We start from the raw sequence: 16,184 nt of genomic DNA, 5'->3' as shown, positions 1-16,184 counted from the left end.
TTTATGATGTGTGTTTCTCCTCCTGTCTCCTCTCTGGGAAAGGCTGGACGGAGAGGGTCAGAAGAGGGGAAATGGAGCGGGTCGAATGAGCTTGGGGGAGGATCTGGCAAGTGAGGAGTTCTCCAAAGGCTGGTGGCCTCCATGCTGTTCCCTGAGCAGTGGATACTGGGCTAGGAAGCAGTGAGAACCCCAGTTTGGAGTCCCCCAACCCGCTGCAATGAAGAGGTGGCCATAGGGATCCTCACATTCCTGGGAAAACCTAAATCAAGCTTAAGAAATGAGAGGTTGGTGGTGACTTGGGGGCGTCGGGGGCCAGGAGGGACTCTGGTGCCCAGGTCTCTGGGACCCTTTGGGAGTGTGGTGGATGGGTGTGCTATGAAGATAGCTGGGGCTCGTGGCCTGGGTCTGGGCTGCATGGCGTGACAGCCGTTCGGGCCACAGCTGCTTCCCCAAGTGGGCATGGCTGGCTCTCCACGTGAAGGCCTCTGTTTGTGTGCATCTGAGCTGTCCTTCCCCCGTGCTCGTGGCATAACAGCAACAGCAGTGACATAGCAGTTTATGGAGTGTTTCCTGTGGGCCACATCCTCTGCTCAGGCCCCTGTACCTGCGTCATCTTACAATAGCAGTAAAGTATGACCCAGGTCACATAGCAGCAGAGCCGTGTGCCACGATGTCACTGTGCTCCTGGCTGCTGTTCATACAACGTATCCTACAAGGGCTGAATGTACCTCCAATTCCTCTGTCCTCTGGATGAAGTTCAGTCATTCTTGTCATCCCCTCCCTGTGACCATAAGGGGGATGCGATGCTGGCTGCATGCGGCTGCCTGGCCACTTCCCCTGTCTGACCCCTTCCCCGTTCATTCTGTATTCCCTCACAACCGTAGGAGATCGAAGATTCTAGGAAAACGAGAAGCTGGAGCAGAAGGTGACTTGCCCGGGGTCACACAGTAGGGCTCGTGGCACAGCTGGTACCGGCATCCTGGTCTTCTGGGTTCCCTTTGCCTTCTGGTCTCTGGGGGCTTCTCAGATGAGGGTTCTCTTCTCTGTGCCTTTTGGCTTCTACTTGGTTATAATGCCTTTCCCTGAAAGACCTTACCAGATGAGCATAAGAAGTCAACATCTGAATCCATTCTTTTTCTTCTGTACTTGTGTGGAAGGAAGCCACATGTAATTTTGAAGCAAGAGATTTAGCAGTGTTTCTGAATGCTTGATTCTGTGCCCCTGCCAACCCTCAGAATGTATTCGATTTAGGTGGATTGCATTGGCATGGGTAGCCTGGATGGATGGGTGATTTTTTGACATCCCCTGCCCCCCTTCCACCCTAGTAATGGTGGAAACTCCCATTTGCCGAGGTGCTTTAGAGCTCCAGGTTCTGGGGTCTGTTCACAGATATAGTCTCTTTTGATCTCTGTCTTCCCAGAGCTTGGCCTGATGTGTGGCTCAGGCAGGAAGCAGCAGACCCCAGAGCACCTACGAGAACCAGGAGAGAGCACCCTCTGGAGGGGCATCTCCAGGGCCCCTGTGTCTGGGATGACCACCCAGTCATCCCTGAGCACTGTGATACTGGCCCGAGAGCAGACCCCTGCTGCTCCTTACTGTGGACGAGAGCTGCATGGTCCACATGAGAAAATGTGCTGCCTGGTGGCTTCAAATTCTGAGGGGCTAAGGGAACTGGGAAGGAAGTTTGGGGTTAGTGGTGTGGGGATGGGGGGATCAAATGGGGTTGCTGGGCCTTGGTCTGAGTTCGAGGTTATTTGTCTCAGGAGGTGAGTGGAGCATTCCTCACGTGGTCACCCAGGTACCTGCCAGGGATATCATGCACATCCTCCCATCCTGGGGGCTCGCGCTGTTCAGCTTTTCCAGCTTGTTCTTGCTGTGGGAATCTGAGGGCCCATGGGTTGACACTGCCCTTGCCTCCTGGGAGCTCATAGGGGTTATGAGGCCTCCAGGCCATCACCCTGGAGGACAGGCCCAGGGAGGGAGGCCCTGCAGGGTGAGGAGAAGGCCCAGTGGGGTGACAGGTCTCGGGATGAAGGCAGGAGTCATCTGGCTAGGATGGAATGCAGGGCTTGCCCAAGGGCAATGCAGGAGGTGAGGTTAGAAAGCTGACAGACAGAATGTGTTGGGCCAGGCCAGCCTGTTTGATGTTCAAGGACAGATAATAATGCTGCTGCTGACAACATTTGACATTTATTGACACTCATTACTTAGCACTTTGCTAAGAGCTAGTCATCCTCCATTTCATTGACTCCTTATTGCAACGCAGTGAGACAGCTATGACTCCCCCTGTTTTATAGGTGGGGAAACTGAGGCTCACTGCTGGGCCAGCTGCCCAAATTCCTGAATTGTAAGTGGCAGGCTCCAGGCCTGGAGCTTGAGCGGTGTGACTGCCCAGCCCTCCTGCCCTGAGGGTCCTGCCTGGCATTCCACAGCTAGGGTTCCCATCCCCTTTGCTGAGACATACCCTGCCAGGGACGGGGGAGGGGGGCACAAGGGAGTGTGATAAAAAAGATCCCGGGGACAGCCTGGCCCTGATTTAGAACCGGGGATAGGGGTTGCAGGGGTAGCGAGAGGCCTAGAGCTCTGTGCTCCTTGTCACCACTGGACAAACCCTGCAGACTACCCAGAGGCCACAGCGGCCAGCTGCCCCAGCCCCTCTGTTTCCCTGAGTCCTGGCAGGCTGCTGCTGCTGCTGAGAGGCTGGCCCCTCACCTGAGCAGGACGTCTGCAGCCCCAGGACAGAGACCCGTCTTGTCTGCCTTACACCACGGCAGTCCAGTGCCCAGCGTGGAGCTGTTTTTTATCCAGCTCCAGTGTTGCTGCTTCACCTTCTTGGCTGTTGTTGGGCCACTTTTGGGGGGTGGTGGGCATTGTGAGGCACAGTCATAGCCAGGGCAAGGAAGGACACGTGGGTGGCCGGGTTGGGGGGATGGCAGGAGAGACTTTCTAGTTGTGGCTCTCTGCTGAGTGATTAACAGGACACTCTCATCTGATCTGTTTATCAGCTCCTAGGTGCATGTTTCCTGCTAAACAGATAACCAGAGCTCACAGGGGACAAGTGACTCCACCAGGATTGCTCAGTGACGGGTAGACACAGAGTTTCTGCTAGATCTAAAGACTCTTGACGCCCAGAGTCTTGAAGGCCTAGAAATCCCTTTTGGGGTGCCTTCAGATGCTTGACACCCTGGATTCCTTGCCTAACTCAGGGCCTGGGTGCTGCCTCTGCCTATCTAAAGTCCCCTCAGGATATCCCCCACCCACACGCTGCCCCAGGCATAACCTCTACCTTTCTCTCATTCCCTTGATTTCAGTTTAGTTTGGGGAGGACAACAAGGTTAGCTAGTTAAATTCATACTAAGGTGTGAATGGCTGATTGACAACCCGTCTGGGCAATTTGAAGGTGACTATGCCATAATTGCAGGATAAAGGGCCACACAGACATGGCCATTGTGAGGAAGGTTGAGGGAGGAGGGCAGGGTTCTCTTGGCTCTTGACTGCTCTAGGCTAGAAGAACAGAATGAACACCACACAAGGAGCGTTATGCCCTGGGTGAGGAAGAGAAGCCAGATTAGACTCCGTGCTCGGTGCTGAGTGGGCGTTGGGCCATTTAAGGAGAGCCCGAAGTGCTGTGTTGCTGTAGAAGCCAGGCCTTCTTCACTCCAATGCCATGGGGCCCGGGGTGCAGCACTAGGCCAGCTTCTTCAGGGACCAGTGACTTCCCTCTGGTATCCTATTGCAGTGCCTATTGGGTAACTCTTTGAATGCTTTATTGAGCACCTACTGTACACTAGGTGCTGTGTAAGCTGCCAGGCACAGGGACCGAGCTGTCCCTTCGCTGACCTTGGATGTGTGTACTGGTATTTCGGTCGTCAGAGCATGCTGCGTCAGTGAGAGCGAGCCCCCTCATTTTAAAGAGGGGGAGGCCCAGCGAAGGAAGGGGGCTACGTGGGATCATGTGGGGGTTGGGAGCTCAGCTGCATGTGGGTGCCTTTCCTCTACCAATCAGATCGTAAGCTTCTCGAGGGCACACCACTCATTCTCTAGGATTCCTGCATTCTGTAGATTGACAGAGTTTGGGAGCAGAGGCTCAGAGACGTTAGAAGAGTGGCTGAGGGCCGCACTGCAGGCATAAGCAAGTATGGTCACAGCCCCGGTGGGGCTGCACTGCTCAAACACCTGCCTCCTTTCATCTCCGTGGTCTCGGGAGAGGTACCCTTTGGGGTCAGTGCGGTCGATGCTCCTTGTCAGCGCCGACGAAAGCTGGGGGAGGAGCACATTGGCACAGTGCTGGTTCCTGCGCCTTCCTCCTTCTCGGGCCCAAAGTGCTCTCCTTGGATACTCCCATCTAATAGACTCTAGAGCTGCTTGGCGAACACCAAGGTGCCCCATTCAGGTCAGGCTGTCTGTGCTGAGCCTCTGTAGCCTAATCGGCTGAAGAGCATGGGCTATGCACCCCTGGGGCCCTGGGTTCAAGTCCCAGCTGTGCCCTTCCTTCCCTAGTTGTGGGACTTTGGTGGCAGGCACTTAACCGCTATGAGATGATGCCTGTGAATCAGCCGAGGCTTGGCACGACAGCTTATGGTAGATGTGGCCATGACAGCGTGGCAGCTGCTGTGCTTACAGCTGGAAGCACAGATTAAAAAATGACATTATCTCCATTCTCGCGGTACTCAGATAGGTGAAGACATGTTAATAGTAAGAAGTGGTAGAAGAGGCAGTCTAGGGGAAGAAGAGATTAGTGATTGACCCTTGGTGTGGTAGGGAGGCAGTCCCAGAAGTCTTCCTGGAAGAGGTGATACCCAAGTTGGGTTTTATGGAATAAATAGGAGTCTACAAAAGAGACGATTTGAGGGGAGTAGACGTGTTCCAGGTAGAAGAAATAGGAGGTGCCAAGGTCTGGAGGTGTGAAAACAGCTTCATGCTGAAAAAGCAAAGAATTTAGAGAGGTTAGGAAGCAAAGCCTGTGTGACAGTTAGAGCCTGGGTGACATTGCTGTCCTATGACAGTGCTCATTGCCCATAGGTCTAGCAGTGCTGCGTGCCAAGTGAGTGGTTTAGGAGGGATCGGGGAGGGTGGGGGAGTTTTAGCTGCAAAGAGGGTTTCACTTGGCTTTGGGAAGCAGGAAGGAAGTCTTACCTGGAGTTCGAGGCAGATGGTACCCTGACAGAGTTAGACTTGAACCCACATTGGTTCAAGTGGGGACAGATTCGGAGCTGGCTTTTGGATCAAGTGGCCCACACTTGCCCTGCCTACCCCACAGGTCAGGCTCCGACCTGGAGGTGGTGGGCCCGGACTGACGCTGGACTCCCGGGTCAGGACCACCTTGCCGTCTCCAATTCAGAAGTGGCCCCGGACTCCTTGCCTTCTCCCAGGGCAGGGTGGGGGAGAAGGACATTCACCTCTGAGTTCAACGTGGGCAGCATTTGAAACTTGCATCAAGCCTCTTTCATGTGTTTTTTTTTTTTTAAAGATTTTATTTATTTATTCATGAGATACACAGAGAGAGGGAGAGAGAGGCAGAGACAGGCAGAGGGAGAAGAAGCAGGCTCCACGCAGGGAGCCTGACATGGGACTCAATCCAGGGACTCCAGGATCATGCCCTGGGCCGAAGGCAGGCGCTAAACTGCTGAGCCACCCAGGGATCCCTCTTTCATGTGTTTTTGTTAGTTTTGACCAACCAACCAAAGTGGGGAGGGGAAAGCTGCCTTCTCTCCTTCAAAACTCCTGGGTGTGTCACAAAAGGACCCTTCTTCCTGGGCTGTTTGGCGCTGGAGTAGAAGTGGCAATGGGTGAAGGGCAGCAGTGACAGAGGTGCCTGCAGCAGCCCTGGAGGACCAGGCAGCTGTGGAGGGGTCCGGCCAACCTGGTTTGCCAAGAAGCAGTGTAGGATGGCGAGCAGCACACTGGAGTGGCTTCCAGGCTTGGCTTTGAGCTTTATCCAGTGGCGTGATCTGGGGCAAGCACCTCACCTCTCTTGTCTCAGTTTGCTCAGCTGTATATTGGCCATTGGGCCACTGATCTCAGGGGCTCCTTGGTAATGATGTGTTCCAGGCAGAGAGTACCTGCTCCAGGGCCACAAGGGGTTGTGCATGGAGCTGGGGCTTCCGGCCTGCAGTATCTTAGCTTCCCATCATTGGCCCAAAGCTACTGTGCCTGGGACAAGGCCATGAAGAGGCCATGCAGAGGGAGGGGCTCTGTCCTCCCGGCTTTGGAGCACTAAAGCTCAGGGACTGGAGTAGGGGTCCACTTGACTGATGAAGAATCCAAGGCCCAGAGAGGGCAGCTGATGTGCCCAAGATCACACGGCTTTTATATCCTCCAGGATCCCTGGCAAAGGACCCCAGGGCCAGTGTGTTTCCTGATGCTGGGCTTTGGGATGACAAGTCAAAATATTGAACATTTATTAAGAACCTACTGCAGGTGATATAAAGCGAAGAAAGCCTGGACCTTCCCCTTTAGGATCTAATGGTTTAGAAGGAAAGGTAGACAGCAAGCAAAGAATGCTGAATGATTACGTGTCCTCAGTGCTGTGGAGATGTGGGCAAGGCTCAGCACCAGCACAGAAACTAGGGCAGGGGATGCTGTTGGGGTGGGGACGGTGTGTTCAGGGAAAGCATCAAGGAGAAAGTGATCCCCGGTTGGGTTTTGTAGGGTGGGTAGGAGTTCACCAAGAAGACAGCAGGATATAGACAGCCTGTCAGGTAGAAGGAACAGCTCAGGCAGAGGCAAGGAGGTGCGCAGTAGCCTGTGTGTTCTGAATTTGTTTGTGGCTAGAATATGTGAGAGATGGGGGGAATAGGGAAAGATGAATCCAAAGAGATTGTCATGAATCTGGAAGAATGGACTGGAACAGAGGGACTGTGATCATTGGGATCAGAGGAACCCCGGGATATACCCGATCCTGAAGGGGCCCTGGACCTTGTCTGGCATCCAGCGTGGGGCTTAGCCTATAGCCGGAGGTCACTGTAGAATGAATGAAGGAAGGAAGGAAGGAAGGAATGTTTTGGTTTTGGTTTTTGGGTGTGTGTGTGTTTGTTTGTTTTCCCCCGCCTGGGACAAAGAGATCCAGAGTGAGAGAGAACACATAAGATCCTAACACACATTTGAGAATCACAGTTAACGCAGAGCTCTGTGCCAGGCTCTCTCTAAGTGCCATGTATGCATTCATTCATGGAATCCTCCCAACAGCTCTGTGAGGTAGCGACTTTTGTTAGCCAAATTACAGAAGTCACTGAGGCTCAGAGAGTTTATCCAGCTAGGAAACAATAGAAGTGGCGATCTGGCCCCTGCTGGGCTCCCCCCGCCTCTGGCCTGGCTCCCCCTCTGCCCCCTGGAAGATGCGGGACTGACATAATTCTTGCTTTTCTTGGCACATCTGTGCCCGTGGGTACCTGAGATTTGGCATGAACAACTATAACCAGGTCCCAGAGCCACTCGGCTCATTGGATGGTTGCCGGATGAATAAAAGAATGAGTGGTATGGTGGGTGGGTGGGTTTCTGAGGGGTGTTGTGGAGTCAAAGGGGCATCCTCTTCCCATCCGAGGTGGTTTGGCTCGAGCTGGAGGCAGCCAGCACCCCCCACCCCTTCCTATACCTCAAGCGGTCTGTGTCTCTGGGAGAACCAGCAGGTTTTCTGAGCAGATCTGAAATTCAGAAAATGCACTTGGTTGCATCCAGCCTAATCACAACCATCTGTGTGCCGGGCTCTGTGGCTCGCCCTCCTCCTGTCCCCCTGGCACGCTTTCCCTGGGCGTCTGTAACAATCGGGAGCCGCACTCGAAAGTTTCCTTGTCAGGGTAGAGTGGTTGTTGCCAAGAGCTCCTTCTTTGATGCAGAAAATATATCCTGAAGGTACTTTGTCAGATGTTTTTATATTAAACATTCTCCCTCCATGGCCCTTGGCTGCCAAGGGAAGTGGAGATGCATCGCTCTCCTGGTTGCTCTTTGTGGAAAGAATTCCTGGTGTTTATGGGCCCTTTCCCCACACCACCCCAGTCAGGGCCTGGCACCCTCGGCCAGCGAGGGGAAGGCCTTGGGGGTGGCATCCCTTCAGAGCAGAGGCTGCCCTGGCCTGAGGGCAGGATGCTGCCCTCACCCCATGGTGGAAGCTCCTGGAAGCTCCTGGGTTTGGCAAAACAGAGGTCTCCTGTCTGGAGGAGGCATCAAAGCTACTGCCCCAGACTGCAAGGTGAATCATTGCCAGGACTTTAATTGATCTTTAAAGGGAGAGGTAGGAGCTCAGAGATGGGAGCCTGGAAACCATTTTAATCTCGGAGTTGTCCAGGGTTGTGCCAGTGTGGGACAGAGCTGGGGGGAAGTGGCTGGGCTTTGGGCCTTCCGTGCCAGCTGGGGGAGAAGGCGGGGAGGTGGGCTCCAGCACACAGCCTGGGCTCCGGGCAGGGGCAGAGAGCACCTGTTCTAGCGCCGGCCCTGGCCCCTTGGGCTGAGTGGGCTGAAGCAGGGGCACCCAGAGGCACCTCCGTAGACAGGCTGTCTGCATCAGGAAGTCCCAGGGCCGTGTCTCTCTCCCCCTCTGCCTGTCTCTGCTTACCTTCCTCCATCCTCTCATCCGCCGCCTACCAAGAAGATAGGCTCCCCAGCTGCCGTGAGGCTGTGTGGTCTTCTGCAAAGCATGCATCTCTCTGGGCCCTAGGGTCTGCCCTGCTAGGCTGAGGGGTGTGGAGGGTCCTTCCAACCCACCCCCAGGGTTGCAGGAAGAAGAGGGGACCCTTTATAAAGCAAGGACTCCAGGCTTCTCGCAGGGGGCAAATGCTGGGAGTGGGGAGGGGGCTTGACTCTGTGCCCGGCTCAGGGCTGGTGTGCAGTAGGTACTGGGATTGTGTCTATGATTCACAGAAGGGCCCCCAGAAGGCTTAAAACAGAACAGAACAGGTTTCACAGGGATGCTGTGGTTTCTCCACACCCCTGGACTCACTCAGCTCACGTTGTCTGTCTCAGGCTCAAGGAAGCCCTGATTTGGGGGAGCCCTGCTCTTTGACCCGAGAGAGGAGCCGAGGATGGCAGGGAGGACCCATCTCCTCCTTCCTGGCTGCTTAGCTGTGTCTTGGCTGCCCACCCTCTTCCTCATGGGGCAGAGGCCAGAGAGAGCCCCAGGGGCTTCCTTCTGAGTTTAATGGTAGTGCCACACTGGTCTGGGGGCCAGGAGACCCAGCTCCCAGTCCTGGCTCTGTCCCACATCTCTTGGTGGTCTCAAACAGCTTTGGCTTCTCCATCTGTAAAATGGGTCAGTTAGTATATCTCATTGGTCCTCTACCCTCTTTACACATTAGAGTTCCCTGAGGAGGTTTTAAAAAGCCCAGACCCCCTTCCGGAATGGTTGGGGAGGGACAGGCCATCAGGATTTTTTAAAATTCCCTAGGTAATTCTAATATGCAGCCAGAGCTGAGAACCCAGTTCTAGGAGCGCCTGGGGGAGCTCAGTCGGTTAAGCATCTGCCTTCAGCTCAGGTCACGATCCCAGGGTCCTGGGATCAAGCCCCCAGTTGGGCTCCCTGATCAGCTGGGTGTCTGCTTCTCCCTTTCCCTCTGCCCCTCCCTCTGCTTGTGCTCTCTCGCTCTCAAATAAGTAAATAAAATCTTTAAAAAAAACAAAAAAACAGGGGATCCCTGGGTGGCGCAGCGGTTTGGCGCCTGCCTTTGGCCCAGGGCGCGATCCTGGAGACCCGGGATCGAATCCCACGTCAGGCTCCCGGTGCGTGGAGCCTGCTTCTCCCTCTGCCTGTGTCTCTGCCTCTCTCTCTCTCTCTCTCCCTGTGTGACTATCATAAATAAATAAAAAAAAAAAAAAAAAAAAAAAAAACGACCCCACAAAAGAACCCAGTTCTAGAGGGATCTAGAACATCCAGGCCATCTTCCCATCAAGGCAGAGCCTTTTCTATAGCAGGCCCCCAGCCTATACTTGATCACTTCTGGGGATGGCTACACATCTTAAAACAGGTGTTGTAACTTCCCATTTTCAAGTAAGAAAACCGAGCGTGGGAGGTAGTTCCAGGGACTTGCTCAAGTCACTCAGCAGACGTTCGCTCAGCTGCTCCTTGAGGCTGGTGTAGTTTTCGTCTTCTGCAGTCAGGTGGGTTCTCTGATGGCTCAAGAAAGCTCGAGGCAGCCTCACCTCAGCCCCGCTGCCCTCCGTGTTGCCCTGACGCCTCCCTTGGTGTGAGTAGCTTTACTAAAAGGTAAAATGGGCCACTCAGCTCTGCGTAGGCCTGCTTCTGGACCTTGAAGCAAGGTGTGGAGTGAGGTGTGTCGATGATGGGATGCTTGGGGACCCAGCAGGCAGGGATGGAAAGCTCAGGCTTTGGGGCCAGACAGACCTGCAGTGTAAATCACTTAGCCTCCCTTTTGCAGCCTTACTCCACTTCTCACAAGTGGGCACCATGGAGATCTCATGTGTGTGGTGCCTGGTGCGTGTTTGGTGTTCCGTAGATGATATTGAGGTGCCCCGGTGACCGAGTACCAGCATGCAGGATAGGATTGCATGAAGGAGAAGGTACCCAAGGTGGGGCCTTCTCAGGAAACAGAGCCTAATTGGAAAGATTGGGGGGAAAATCACTTCCCAGAGAGGCAGGGTAAATGCTGTTTCCTAGGGGAACAGTAGAGGCTGGGAGATAGCAGCTGCCCAGGGTGGCTGCAGGGGATGCTGGGAGCAGAGCTGGGGCAAAGGTCAGATGGAGGGTTTCACCAGGCCACGGGGAAGAGGGCACCCCAGGTCACGGGGCTGATGAGCAGAGGCCAGGTGATGTCAAGATGCTTCTCTGGGAGTGGTCCTCGCGGAGCATTCATAAGTGAGGCCCATGGCAGGCCCTTGACATCGCTTTGGGGATGGCCAGACTTTTCTCTGTGGTGGGCCATGGCTGGGTGCCCCAGATTGATTGATGGATGGATAGACTGTATCCTTCGAGGACGGGTTTGTATGGCCCAAGAGTGTAGAGTTTTGTTTGTGTAATGTAAACTTTTTATTGGTGTATATAATATGTGCACGGAAAACCGCATATATCACAAGTGAACGGTTTTTCCAAACTGAGCATATTTGTGTTACTGTTGCCCAGATCAAGAAACATAACGTGACCTCAAAAGCCCCCTTTCATGTGCCTTCCCAGTCATTTTCCACCCCACCGCTTGCTCCGCATGGTTAACTGAGCTCTATTCTGACTTGGAATAGGCTAATTTTCCTGTTTCTGAAGCTGGCACAAATGGAAACCTATACTAAGGGCTCTTCTTTTTTTTTTTTCTTTCTTTTTTTTTTTTAATTGAGATATAATTGACATATAACATGGTATTGGTTTTAGGTGTGCAGCATGGTTTTTGATGTACGCATATATTAAGAAACAATCACCACGTAAATTTTGTTAACATTCCTAACCACATAGTGACAATTTCTCTTTCTTGTGATGAGGACGTCTAAGGTCTACCCCCTTAGCAACTTTCAAATATACAATCCAGTACTGTTAACAGCGTTGTACATTATATCCCCAGGAATATTTATCTCATGACTGGAATTTTGTCCCTTTGGACCACTGCCCTCTACCCCTCTGCTTCTGGCAGTCACCAGCCCTGTGGGTTCTTCTTTAATGCAGCAGAATGTTCCTGAGGCTCATCCGTATTGTTGTGAATACCTGCGAGCGCTCAGTCGTTGCTGGAATAGTATTCCATGGGCGCGTGCCATGGTTCTCCTAGGCTGATGTATCCATCTGGGTACTGATGGGCCTCTGGGCAGTTTCCAGTTTTTGGCTCCTACCCATGGCGTTACAATAAGTGGACATAAGGACATATCTAGCTGGGAGCGGAATCGCTGGGCTGGGCATTAAATGTGTGGTTAGCTTTATTCCATGCACTACCCGGCTGTTGTTCCAAGACCATGGTGTTCAGTGAGAAATGCTTCTAGGATGAACAGTCGGTTCATCCCACCCATTTTACAGATGAGACCGGAGAGGGGCGGTGCCTGGCCTTGGCCACGTGGCTCCCAGTGGATTCAGGTCCCACACTCTACCTCCCCGCTTCACCCCTAAGGTAGGATTTTAGCTCCCTGCCCTTTCCAAAGGCCCTGGGCGGTGCACTCTGGGAAAAACAAAAAGGAGAAAAGAGGGAAAGGAAACCAAACATTGGAAAAGAAGTGTGTTTCCAATAAACTGGGCCTTTCACCAGTAGCCAAACTATTACATTCCTGTACCCCGGGAGCAGTCGGCCGGTTTTGCCGCTCTGGGCTGTAAATCTTGCTGGGCGTTGGGCTGGGACTCTCGCATCGTCCCCCGGACACACAGACAGGCAGTGTCCTTCGGGGCCTCGGATCCTGGGGCATCGGGGTGACATGTCGTTGTTTGCGCGGTCTGGCCGTGCCCCAGGGGGGGGCTCTGGCAACCGGGGAGCCTAGCCCTTCTGAGGGAGCAGTGTGTGAGTTACCGTAAGAGATTTTCTATGCCCACCCACCCCCTCCCTTTCTTGGGTGCTTTGATGGGTTGGAGGTGTTTATAGGCTTGATTCATGACCGAGTTACCAGGGTTTTCCACGGAAATAACTTATTAAAGGGGCCGTGCACACTGCGACATTGAAGTCTGCAGAGGGGCACGCATCAAAGGCGGCCCTCTAGAGCCAGGCAGTTCCACTGGCCGCTGCTCAGCCACGGCCCAGGAGGGGCAGGAGGGGGCTGGGCCTCGGCTGCAGGAAAAACACTTGGGCTTAAGAAAACACTCCCCAGACAAACCCAAATTCAGGTCCACGGAAAAAAAAAAAATAGGGGAAAGTGAAAGCGCAGCATTCCAGGCCAGCCCTCCATCGGACCCTCCTGCCCAGATGTGGGGACATATGTGGGTACCTGGCTGACGTATGGTGCCCAGACTTCTGCTATCATGCCTGCACCTCCCCTTGGCCCCAGGCTGTTGCTTGGAAGGCAGTGCCAAGGCGCAGGCTGCCTGCTGCCTTTTGCCAGGGATGGGTGGGGGAGACGTTAGGGGTGGAGGGATCTTTGGGTTCTCCCCTTCCTGAGAGCACCCTTCCTTTGACTTAATTACATCTGATTTGTCCTTTGAGGCTGACTAAAAGCCTTCCTTTTCCAGGAAGCCTTCAGGGATTGGACGGCCCACAGTGGCTTCTCTTTTTTTGCTCAAGTTTCAGTGGTTTTCACCTCCATACTGTTCCCTTGCAGGGAGTCGACTTTGCTTTGAGTTTATCAAACCTTGGCCCCAACCAGACTGTGTGAATGCCTTCTGGGCAGGACCTGGGTCTGCTTCTGCCCCTCGGGGTTGTAACCACGAAACTGGTGGCCCTGCTGCCTGGCATAGCCTACCTCGTGCAGGAAGAAAGACATGGCTTGGAGTCGTTCCCTGAAACTCAATCCTGGTTCTTTCACCGAAATAACAATTGTAGTAGAAAGAGTAATAATAATGGCCAAAATCTGAGGGTGAAACATGTGTCAGGCACTATACATGTTTCTTGTTCCTCATACACTTTCAGTAGATATGGCCTGTTACTACGTATCCCATTTTACAGATGAGAAAACAGAGGCCCACAGGGAAGAAGTAATTTACCCAAGGACAACAAGCTAATTAGTGGCAGTGGGGTTTGAACCCAGATCTGCCTGACTCCGGAGCTTGTGTCCTTGGACAAGTCACTACCATTCTCCGGGTGGGACCACACCCTTATTCTGGCAGTGAGTTCACAGACTGCTTGGAGAAACCAGACGAGCCCTCATGAGGCTGCACAGGATTTATTTTTTGTTTTGGTTTATTGAGATACAATCTGTATACAATAAAACGTTTTCAAAGTGTTCTAGGAATTTTGAGTTATGTAACCACTGTCACCCAGTGAAGATATAGAACATTCCCATCAGCCCCAAAAAGTTTCCTTGGTGTCCTTTGTGGTCAGCTCTTACCCCAGCCCCTAGCTGCTGGAAACCCCTGATCTGATTTCTACCTCTGTAGCTTGGCCTTTTCTAGAATGTCCTACAGATTTCATCACACAACACGTAGTCTTTTGTGTTTTTTTTCTTTAACTCAGAAAAATGCTTTGAGATCCAGCCATGTTGTTTCATGGATGGACATTTGGGTTATTTCCAGTATTTTTGTCTATGAACATGTGTGTTCAGGTTCTTGTGTGAAGGAAAGTTTTTTTTTTTTAAAGGTTTTATTTATTCATGAGAGACACACACACACAGAGAGAGAGGGGCAGAGACAGGCAGAGAGAGAGGGAGAAGCAGGCTCCATGCAGGGAGCCTGACACGGGACTCGATCCCAGGTCCCCAGGATCAGGCCCTGGGCTGAAGGCGGCGCTAAACCACTGAGCCACCCAGGGATCCCCTGAAAGAAAGTTTTCACTTCACTTGGGTAGATACCTAGGAGTAGAATTGCTGGGTGTATGGTTAAAGGAATATTTACTTCACAAAAAAACTGCTCCACTGTTTTCCCAAATGGTTGTACCATTTTGTAACCTCACCAGCAGTGTAGGAGAGCTCCAGTTACTCTACATCCTCACCAGCACTCAGTGGGGTCTGTCAATTTTTTTTTAAGAATAAATTTATTTTTTATTGGTGTTCAATTTGCCAACATACAGAATAACACCCAGGGGTCTGTCAATTTTTATTTGAGTTATTCTAATAGATGTATAGTGGTAGCTCTTGGAGGTATTAATTCACATTTTTCTAATGATGAATGATGTTGAACACCTTTTTCATATACTTATTTGCGATCTGTGTATCTTTGGTGAAGTGTCTGTTCAAATCTTTGCACATTTTTTTTCTGTTGGGTGGATTTCTTTCTTATTGAATTTGGAGAGGTCTTTACATATTCTGGTTCTCTGTCCTTTAAAAGATATGTGTTTTGCAAATACTTTCTCCTAGACTGTGGCTTGTCTTTTCATTTTCATAATGGAATCTTTTGAAGAACAGAAAATTTTAATTACGCTGAAGTCCTGTTTATTAATTGTTTCTTCTCACGCTTTCTGTGTTGTATAACTCTGCCAAACCAAGGTCAGAATGATTTTTCTCCTGGGTTTTCTTCCAAAACTTCTGTAGTTTTAGGTTTTATATTTAGGTTTTTAATCCATGATAAGTTACTTTTTGTATTAGGTGTGAGAAAAGGGCCTAGGTTCTGCATGCATGTATATGTGTGTGTGGAAGTCCAATTGTTCTAGTCCCATTTTTTTTAAAAGACTACTCTTTTTCTTTTGAGTTATGTTGACCCCTTTGTCAAAAACCAGTTGATGTTACGTTTTCTCTTTCTGGACTCTGTTGTGTTTCATTGTCTACGTTGCCTTTCCCTTTACCAATACCATGCTGTCTTCATTACTGTGGCTTCATAGTAAGTTTTGAAATAAGTAGCATGAGTCTTCTGACTTCTCTCTTTTTTTCAGAGTTTTGGCTCTTCTAAACATTTGCATTTTTTTTAACATTTGCATTTTTATATTAATTGTGTGATCAGTTGTTGATTTCTACAAAAAAGGCCTGCTGGGATTTTGACTGGGATTGCGTTGAATCTATATACATCAATTTGGGCAGAATTGACATCTTGACAAAATTGAGTCTTCCCATCAATGAATATGGCATACCTCTAAATATATTTAGATCTTTGATTTCTCTCATCAGTGAATACAGATCTTGCCTATCATTGTTAGATTTTTACCAATGTAATTCACATTTCTGGGATCCCTGGGTGGCTCAGCTGTTTGGCGCCTGCCTTTGGCCCAGGGCGTGATCCTGGAGACCCGGGATCGAGTCCCACATCGGGCTCCCGGTGCATGGAGCCTGCTTCTCCCTCTGCCTGTGTCTCTGCCTCTCTCTCTCACTGTGTGCCTATCATAAATAAATAATAATAAAAAAAAACAACTTGTAATTCACATTTCTTGGTACTTTTGTAAATTATAAAACATTTTCCAATTATTACTAATATATATAGAAACACAATTAGTTTTTTTTTTTTTAAGATTTTATTTATTTATTCATGAGAGACACAGAGAGAAAGAGAGGCAGAGACACAGGCAGAGGGAGGAGCAGGCTCCATACAGGGAGCCTGATGTGGGACTTGATCCCGGGACTCCAGGATCACACCCTGAGCCAAAGGCAGATGCTCAACCACTGGGCCACCCAGGTGTCCCAAACACAATTGGTTTTTAAATATTGACTTTGTAAGCACAGGATTTTAATGGCTTGGGTGCTGGTATTGGGTCCCATGTTTC

The 16,184-nt window shown here is 51.3% G+C and overlaps 1 protein-coding gene across 1 annotated transcript in view; it reads left to right on the top strand.

Moving 5' to 3' along the window:
- The window catches only part of SMAD6 (SMAD family member 6), a 75,363-nt gene that overhangs the window by 12,802 nt on the left and 46,377 nt on the right, over positions 1 to 16,184 (top strand). The window lies entirely within an intron of this gene.

This window comes from Nyctereutes procyonoides, unplaced genomic scaffold (genome assembly GCF_905146905.1).
Source record: "Nyctereutes procyonoides isolate TBG_1078 unplaced genomic scaffold, NYPRO_anot_genome, whole genome shotgun sequence".
Lineage (NCBI taxonomy): Eukaryota > Metazoa > Chordata > Mammalia > Carnivora > Canidae > Nyctereutes > Nyctereutes procyonoides.
The sequence above is the reverse complement of the archived record's forward strand: the minus strand, read 5'-3'. Positions and strand labels throughout refer to the sequence as shown.